General features: G+C 42.5%; 1 protein-coding gene across 2 annotated transcripts in view; it reads right to left on the reverse strand.

Moving 5' to 3' along the window:
* Positions 1 to 8,915, reverse strand: part of OTUD7A (OTU deubiquitinase 7A) — a 136,056-nt gene extending 127,141 nt beyond the window's left edge. The window contains exon 1 of one of the 2 annotated variants that reach the window (XM_048956805.1): positions 8,811 to 8,915. The gene's annotated coding sequence lies outside the window, so the exon portion shown is untranslated. Of the gene's footprint in view, positions 1 to 8,638; positions 8,785 to 8,810 lie in introns of those variants that run through there. The other variant, XM_048956804.1, reaches the window with a different exon arrangement.
* Positions 8,916 to 9,971: the final 1,056 nt, after the last annotated feature.

Genomic DNA, 9,971 nt, shown 5'->3' on the forward strand with positions numbered 1-9,971 from the left:
CTTATCTGCTGAAATGAGCACATCATCTTTTTGCAGCCACAGGGCTTCCAGGCCTGTACATAAGCAATACATCATGGCAGCACAACACATGTGCCAGTAAATCACTGCCTTCAGAAAACACAAGGACAACTTGATTAAAAGATTCCTCAGTGTGTAGCAAGCAACAAACATTCTGTAGCATGTGCTTACGATCACAGACAATAGCAAGCTCAACCAGACTCAGATCCTATTGTATCTCCTATCATAAGCCCTGAGCTGCGATTCCCAAACTACCAGCCTCTGTTTGACCCATCTTAATGTACCAATTACATGTATTCTCCTTCTGAAGGGTAAAGAAACTAAGCTAAATACTTGGGGATAGATTCAGCAATAGAAAGAGGATATTTTCTACTGCAGTCCAGTGAGAGACAATATAATTGTGTTTCTCGTTTCAAACAACACAGTGCTAGGCTTTATGGTGCTACTCTTTCTTACACACATAGTTCACGTACACATGTCAGAAGAAATCCTGAACGAGGAATGAGAAAAATGCAAATCATGTTGCCAAGGAAGTAATACAGACATCTAACTGTGGTTTCTACAAGAGAACTTCCCTTTTTGATGGGTGAGAAAGAAGTGTAACCTTCACAGCATGTTTTTGGTTTTTTTCCCACAGCCCTTAGCCTGTTCCTTCTTCTTGCAAGAAGCAGGCATCCTTTTACTAATCCTGATTAAATTCTGCTTTGGCCATTTACAGTCTGCCTATTAATCTTTGTATTTCCTGCCCAAAATCATTATGATATCCTTACTCTCAGTTTTGCATCTTAAAGCAGAGATACAAGCATGATTATAGACACAGAAGAATAAGAGAATCAGTAAAGCATGTCTGGAGCCGTCCAGATGAAGAGTTATTTATATCGGTGCAAACAACTCTTCCTAGCTTATTTAAAACTCTGTCTCTAAATATTCATCAATGAAGAGAAAAAAGAAATTCTAGCAGAGCATAAACGCAAGAAATCTTCAAACATAAACAGATAGATATGCAAATTTTGTCTATCTGAGGTCCCAACATATTGCATTCATACAAAGAAGCCTGGAGGAACAAACTGTCTAAGAAAAACACAGCTTTTAAAGGACCTGTCATTTCAAGTGTTCCTTACTCACTGAAAGCCATCCACAAAAACAGTCTCAAAAGTTCCTTCTCCTTCATACGGGTCTTCCAACACAGAGGAGACACTGCATAAAGCCAAATAGCAGAGCATCTAATTCCCCCCCACAAGGATATCATAGCAACGCATAAGGGGATGTGAGAATAACTTGTGGGACCTCACATCTTTGAGGCACACTGTCACTCAGACGTAGAGCTTCCCCAAAGCGACCTGGCACTAGGACGCCCTACCACAGTTTTGCTTCAACTTTTACATTCATAGAAATTACATAAAGCATCTCAACCATTACTTCTGTTTTAAATTCCAAATTTTCTTGTTAACTTTTTACCTTTGACCCTCAGCTGGTAAATGATCAGGCACTCCAGTATGTACGATTCACAAAAAGGTTATTCTTTCCCAACAGCAAATTTTTTGTACGGTTGGTTTTGTGGTCTGGTTGGTGCTTTACTCACGGCAGTTGTTTGTTTTGTTGTGTTTTTGTTTGTCTGCTTTGGACAGCATAAACTTTTCAACCTGCATATACTTCATCAGCCTGAATTTATTTCACGTTATCTTCTTGGCCTCCTAAGGAAGACATTATACATTACTCATGTCTTCCCGTGTGTGCTGAATACCATCTACTTGCAACACTTTGGTCTGGATCCTGGTCTCAGGCACTTATCCTGAATAGAGCACACAAGCTGTCTAAGCACAGCATCTGACAGTCTGTGTTTCCTTCTACAGTTCACTGCTTACTACAGTCTGAACATCACTAATAAGCTCAAGTTTACCACCAACCAGTATCCAACCTCTAAACTGATCTCAGTGCTGACAGTGAATATTCTTTAACACAGGACAAAAGCTCCTTAGCAGTATTTTAGAAACTCTTAAGACAATATAAGCATTTTCACAGAAACTTAACGAGTATATATCTAGAAGACATATTTAGCATCGCTTCCTTCACGTCCTTGCTTAGCAATTTCCAATCACATATAAGCACCTGATACAGTTGCTCAGAGAAAGGACTCATTCCAACCAGAAGACAGAACAACTCAAGTCACAGAATGCTTCTGGTACTTTGTCTCACTGCAATAGATCTCAGAAGAAAAGGAACAAGCTGATCAAGATATTGTCTGTTGTATGTTCTTACTTGGCATTCTTGTATTTAATACAAAGATTAAGATAAACATAAACAAGCATTAATTATTGGTAGCTGGATAAGGTTTCCGACCTACATGTATGATTAAGATGAGGCTGACCATTCACTTCCAATTTTCTTAATATGCACCAAAGCAACACATGTTACATTACTATAAATTATCTCACTTAAACACTGAGATTTTAGACAGCATCATATTTTTTCAAGCAGCAACTCAAAATCAGTACCTACCTACATCCCCACCTCGCTAAGAAATTCTGAAAGATATTTAACATTTTGTAGCCTTGGGCGTGTATGCATTAAGCTTAGTCAGGAAAAAACATTGTCAGAAAAAAAGTGCTGGCCTTCCAGAGTAGCTTCCTATGACTGAAGTGAGATTCAGCTCACGATTTGCATGGTTCAAGGCAGGTGAGCTGCTTTACAATGCCAGGTTCCCAAATTCAACCTCTGTCATTATTATACCTTGAGGGCCACACAGATGCTGCCTAACGGACACAGTGGTAACCTTTCCTTGCTGAAAGAGCGTTTTTGAAGAAAACGATGCTTACTGTACTGCTTAGAAAGTAATTACAGTAGAAGAACAAAGTGACTTAACAACAAAAATCAATACTGCAAGAAAGGCTTCTACTCCAATGCCCTTGTTCTTGAGACTAGGAGTCTGTGGAATGACTGAATTGTCAGCCACTCGTGCATTCAGTACTTAGGACCAATACAGCTGCAGCCTGGTCTGCTGTAAAATACAGAGAGAATGCATTCAATAATTTGTTAATCAGGAATAAAACAGAATTTCATTCCTGCTAAGATGCTGAAAAATGCAGAAAACTTAAGGCTTTTTTTTCATTCAGACTTCGAAACAGGCAATGATTATTTTACCAGTTTCTATGGTACTATCACCATGGCAGCTAGCCATTTTAATCAAAGGCATTAGAACATATTTCTGATAACATCAGAGCAACGCCTTCGAAATATATTACTTCTCCTGGCCATATGCAGCAGTATCAACTTTGTAAATTTCCGTATGACAGAGGCCACTAATGGCATCAGCAGTCATCAGAATTAGAAATGGGATATTTCGAGCATCTAATAATGAACAAATTCTCAGTGTTCCTTATTCCAACTCCAGAAACAATACTGGAAATATAATCATTGAAACAAAAGTTCTCTTACAGGTTGCTTGCTTTCTACATGGGTTTTACCTCTTCTCTGATTAACTAGTCTATATGTAACCATCACTCAGTAGATTCCAAGAAAACATGCAAGTGAAAGAAAACTGCCATAGAATACTGAGTAACTGAAAACACTGACAGATAAAGATAGCTACTCTCACATTAAATAAAAAAAAAAAAAAAGCTGTTCTCTGCACAGGTTGAATGGTATTGAAGCACTGCATGCAAGACTGAAATTGGGGTAAGTGTGCTGACATGAAATTTTAAACGTACAACATGAAACGTGTTAATTTCACTAAATTTATCATGAATTCTTTGCAGATATGCTCATATGTGAAAAAAAAAAACATTAGAAAATACCTTCATCAACTGAGCTCTTGCATTTTTTTTTGCCATAAATAATCTGTGTCACAATTCAACATTTTAAAACAGCTTTTAGAACTACAGCACAACGTCAGTGGATACTGACTTTAGGAAGCCCCTTCAATCTGAAAAACAACAAGAATTCACATTCTTGTATGTAACCTGGAAAGCAATATATAAATAAGTGATGTATATATATGTAAGCTTGTTCAGAAAGCTTACTGCATCTAAAAGGTCAGAGCCAAAGACATTACATTTAAAAACAAACTAGCTCTAATACCAAGAAATACTGCAGAAAGACGTAAACAGCAGATGTGAGTACAGTGAGATAGCTGGTGATGCATTTCAGCAGTGGCAACAGTGGGTCAACTCTGCTGGTGCAGATTATTGAGTGCAGCATGCAGGCTCTTGCTCATCGCTGGCAAAAATGCATAGCTAATGGTGGTGACTGGGCTGAAAAACAGTACTTTGTTGCTGAGAATTTGCACTATCAGATAGTATTACTGCGCTCTTTGTATCTGCTGCAGTTTCCACATAAATAAACAGGAGGTATTGTTTTTGGAGCAACCTTCAGAAATAATAATAAGTATTAAACAACAGTACCATTTAAGCTGTTGCTCTAAAATACAGATGGTCGTGGGGGAGCAGGGGAAAAAAACAAGAACTCCTGTTCAAAGTTAAAAAGCCAAATGACCCATTCCTAACTCCATCAGAGCTACATGACGTGCCCAGAGTTGGTATTTGGCATGTCAGATATTGATCTAGATGTATGGAACTTCATATATGGGGACCGAACATTTTGTCAGCCAGTGATAAAAAGCAAAATTGAAACAAACAGCAACCAACCACTTCTCCTCCAAATTTCAAAGGAAATTACATTTTCAAACTACCTTAAATTAATATTCTTGTCTTGAGATTTCTGTTCGTTTTTTTTTTGTTGTTTTCTGTGGTGTGTTTTTTTTTTCCAAATTAAAATGCATTTCAAAATGCTGAGGCTGAAATATTAAAAGAATTTCTATAACTTTTAATTAAATCTAATAGTTACATCCAACAAAGAATTATGTTGTTTATTTCAGAAACAAATCATGTTTTTTGAACAATTGAAAAGACTAAACTGACAGTTACTGAAATTGCACTATTTAGATATAAAACCAGGGTTTCTGGAATTTATAAGCTGAATTCAATATGCAACAGTCTGTACTTCAAGCTTAAATCTTTTCCAAGAGTCCATCCTAAGTACAGATAATGTCAGTAATATTCTGCAGGAAAACACCACAGCACAGCCCTTCAACAAGAAGTCACTGGTATAAACATATCCGAAAATAGATGGCGCTGACCCCAGGTAAAGGAAGAGCAAAAAGCTGAAGTAAACTGAGAAGGAGACTTGACATTAATTGTAATTAGCTTTGTCTCTTCAAACTACTTAAGATTAATTCAAAATACTCATCACAAGTACAGTTATGTTACAAGTCAGGTTTCCCACATCTCCAGTCTCTCCAAGATCATTAGTTTCCAGTTTTATCAGATGCTTGGGTCAGCATCTGGGCAGCCAAAAGAAAGACCAGAAAATACTTGATGGTAAAAAGTTGTTTTGTTATAGATACATGCATATACTAATTAATCTGCCTTCATAATTAAAATTTGTTTGCTCACAAGGAACTGCAAACAGTTCTACCATCTTACTCAGCTCGGCTTCCTCAGTCTGGTGTCACATACCATTCTAGCAAACCAATGATGAAGAAACAGAGAACGATGCAATGCAACATCTATATAACATTTATATTCCACCTGCACTAATGAAGTTCTACCCATATATAAGGCTGTACTGCTGAATTTTCAGTTCATCAGTTCAAAACAACCATGTTTTTATTTTTCCTCTTTAGGAAAACACCAAGTAATTTGTTCAGGAGGTCCACATATCTTTCAGCTCTATGGATCCATGTTGGTAATGCACTGCATATTAACTATAAATGAACTACTAGACCAGAACACCTTCAAGAGAAAGCCTTTTCTACATCTTTCAGTCTTCAGTTTAACAGCTGCACGATACATCTTATGGGCTTGCCATTTCTTTAACCAGAAGTTTGTTTAATTTTTGCCTAATATGAGCCCTAATGTGTTTCATTAAATGCAAGTCAAAAGGAGGTTCAGATTTCATGACGTTTCAGGCAATACAGAATGCACTGAGCAGACAAAGACTACATCACACTGAGATCTGAAGTACAGACTGCCTGGTGACAAACATTCTGCAAGTTCTCTCAGTGCTTTCCCGCTTCCAACCTCAACTTCCTCTCCAGCAACATGCTACTGTGCAGGCATATCTTGACAGAATGATTTTCCTCCTACAAAGGCTACAGCAGTTAAGTGCGTCTTAAGGCAACAATAAGGTAAATAACAATACATGACAACAAGACCAAAACCACATTTCTTAAACTCTTATGTGCCTATAATGTTTAACAGAATTTAAAATGTTGGCAAATACCATTTGTTTTCTCCAAACACAAAAACGGTACTAAAGAACTCACAACAGAAATGATATGTAAATCACAAGGAGAACCACTGTGATTTAAACATAGCTTCACGTTACAAATTCTACATCTAGTACTATGGCCAACAAGTTGCTTTTTTCCTAGCAAGTAACAAGAAAGGCAACAACTAGCACAACAGTTGTGATGGTAAGATCTGAGTCAACGTTCATATATCTGCTCACACGTGGCCCTACAAAAATCCTGGTCTAAAGACCCATACACAGAAAGTCTTCTCACTCCCTGGCCTTTTTGCTGAATCCACCAGCACGAATACATGTGACAGCTGCCAAGAACTGTTAGAGATGAAAAGGTGGAGGCTTACTAAACACCTTCCCACCTGCTCATCCTGCACACTTCAAGTCTACAACATTCAGCCATCATCATCCTTACTTACACTGCGAAACCAAAACTGAAGCCCTCTAGATCTTATCTATAACATTACTTTTTTTTGTTATGGATGTCATACTACAATTAATCAAACAAGCAATAGCAATATTCACACATACATATATATGAAATAATTAGTTTATTATACTTCATGCTTAATTAGCATCATGTTATTACTAGTTATTAATTACACATGCATTATGCTGCCCTAAAGATGACTGAGCTTCCCATAAACTACTTTGTGAACATTTCTATTCCACATCGTATCATTAGAACCAAAGTCAAAAGGCACACAGCAGAAATACTCCACACCACAACTGATGCTAGCACCTTATCAAAAGCCTGCAATAAAAGTACTGCAGAGAAAGGTGAGCACATTCCCACTCAGCAGGGAAACTCCAGCATGCCCTTGTGGAAGCATGTACACCTGGGCACAAACTGGCTTTCCTCCAGATAAGAAGGGAGACCATTTACACAATCCACATCAACAGCATAAAATGGAGACGGATTCAGCCTTCAGAGCTATCACACTCATTTTAATAACAGATTATAAGAAAACAACACTTTTCCTACCAATAGCACTTTCATTCCAGAAGCTCGAGATCTTTTCCTTTAAATCTGTGCCATAGCAACCTTCTCTGAAGTCAATGTCACCTACCTGTAAGGACTGAGTTAAAATGTGGGCCAAATTTAGCACATTAGTTTCCTTTGAGCTTAAAGCACTCCATTTCATCCTGTACATGATTTGAGTGGTAAATGTTGTCTCCAGCAACGTATTTTCAATCATTCCGGGACAAAATACTTGCCCCGATCATCAGTTTCAAACATTTTTCTGAGATGAAGGTCAAATGGGAAGCGTGAAAGGTTTCTTTCTGTTCACATATACATTTACATCCCTACACTAGAAATGGCAGCACTACTCAGGCCTGAGGAGTTTGTTAAAATACAACACTTACACTTGGTCAATTTTGAGGTGCATTTAACAGACAACAGGAAAGACCATTCCCTCTTGCAGTGTGGAGTGTGTATGCTCACACAGCCATGACTATCACAGTGTGTGTACAACAGGGACCAGGGATGGGAACTTACCGTGACAGAGCTACAGCAAAAGTGGTCAATGATCTATTTTTTTTTTTTATTTTCAGCACAGGGTCATGAAGGGCTCCGCACCATTAGTGCAGACAGACAAGCAATGAGCCTCAGAAAGAGCTCAGAAGAGACATTTCCTACAACCTCCAGCATAAGCATAGAGGTAGCGAGCTTTTAAATTCAGATTATGTAAGGTCGCGTGCCTCACTGCATTATGTTTTACGTGCACATTACCTCTCCCTGCACAGAATCACACCCCGTAAACTCCAAACAATCGTTATCTGCACAGATTCCACAGCCCTTCCAGAGACAGAACAAACAGCACACACACATCCCACATCTACCTGGCTAAGGTCGGCTTCCCACACGTCCTGCCAGGGCTCGGCAAGCACAGGAGGGAGGAGGCACCGCCTGCCCACAGCGGCCTCTCGCCCCAGCAGGACCCGAGATGCGGGCTGCTTTCGGCAGAGCCGCGAACGCGGGAGCGAAGCCGGGCCGAGAGCCTGCAATGCAGAAGCCCTTCCCGGAGCTCATCAATGAGCCGGGGGAGACGGGGCGGGGGCAGAGCCAGCGGACCTGCCACATCCCCCGCCGCGGCGACCCGCGGTCGGGCCGCTCCCGAACGCCGGCTCTGTCCTTTCCCGCCCAAGGCTTCGCCCTCCGGCCGCCCGCAGCTCCGCGCAGCGGGAACTTCTGCGGCAAGGGCGGCCGCCGGCAAGGGCACCGCTGCGGGCCGGGCCGGGCGCACCCGGGCCACCTGCCGCCTCACGACCCCGGCCCGCCGGGCGCAGCGGGGGAGGAGGGAGAAGCGGCTCTTACCTGCCGCCGCCGCTCCTCGCTACCCGCCCTCGCTACCCGAGCTCCATCTTCCTCTGGCGGGTGGGGGGGGAGCGCCCAGCCGCCTCCGCCGTCCCCCAGCTGCCGCTTTCCGTCACCGCGGTCCCCCCACCCGCCCCGCAGCCGGCCCCGCGTGCCGGAACGCCAAACCCACCTCCCGCCTCCGTCGCCTCCTTCCCATGAAGTCACTCACCGGCCGCAGGGGCCCTCCCTCCCCGCGGCTGCCCGCAGCGGCCCCGCGAGCCGCCCCGCCCCGCCCCGCGCCCGCCCCCGCCGCAGCGGCACCGGCCCGGCCGCGGCCCGCAGGCGTCGCGCTCGGCAGCGCCTCGGCCCCCGCCCGCCCCTCTCCTTGGCGGCGGCGGAGGAAGGACGGCGGCGGCAGGCCGGGGCCCCCCGAGCCAACGGGGTGGGGCGAGCGGCTGCTGAGCCGGGAGACCGAGGGAGAAAAGGGAAAGAGCGAGGGGCCGCCTCCTGTCCGTCCTGTGCCCGGGCATCCTCGCACCTCGCCCTGCCCTCTGCAAATAGGCCCTGCTAGTGTAGCTACTGCTTTTCACGTGCCTTTCATTGTGATACTTCGCATTATTATTTGCTCAAGGGATAGCAGTAGAGTTTACTTCAGCTCACAGCGACTTCTCAGGTACCCCGGTTTCAGATACTCTATGTATACAGGTGTAGTCATTCAGTTAAAACCTCCCTGCACCAAAGCAGTCTCTCTTCCACTTTTCCAGTTGAAAAGGTAGCAGTTAGGGACATGCCTCTGGACACAGCTGAGTGTTACCCTTTTCCACTCCCACTCACTTAGGAAAACAGAAGCCTGTAAGAACATGGACTTACACAGAACATGTGGCAGAGAAGGGAAGATCATGGCTACAGGAGTCTCTGTCAAGAGAAATCTCCTTTAGAAACAGAATTCTCGACTGAAATTGGCCTGCTACAGATGACAATCAGTTACAGATACAGCAGCACTAAATCTTCAAGAAGTCACAAGAAAGAAATGAAATATACTGTAAAGCTTTTGCACCGATGCAGCACATCCAGGGAAGTTGGTGATGCATCTGAGGACAGTTTTGTAGATACAGATTTTCAAATCATAAGCAAATGGCATTAGATGGTTAGGGAAGAAAACCAGGCCAGTTACTGGAATTACAGCTCTACTAGAATCTCAGTATCAGTTTGGAATATTGTTGAAATCCCCTCAAAGAAATCCCACTTTATTCCCCATTGCAGCTGAGGAAGACATAAATGAAGAAGTTGCCAGCTGTTCCTTAGCTAATCCTTTGCTACACATGCAGAGAGCTACAAGCTTTTGCATACA

This window comes from Lagopus muta, chromosome 10 (genome assembly GCF_023343835.1).
Source record: "Lagopus muta isolate bLagMut1 chromosome 10, bLagMut1 primary, whole genome shotgun sequence".
In the NCBI taxonomy this organism is placed as follows: domain Eukaryota; kingdom Metazoa; phylum Chordata; class Aves; order Galliformes; family Phasianidae; genus Lagopus; species Lagopus muta.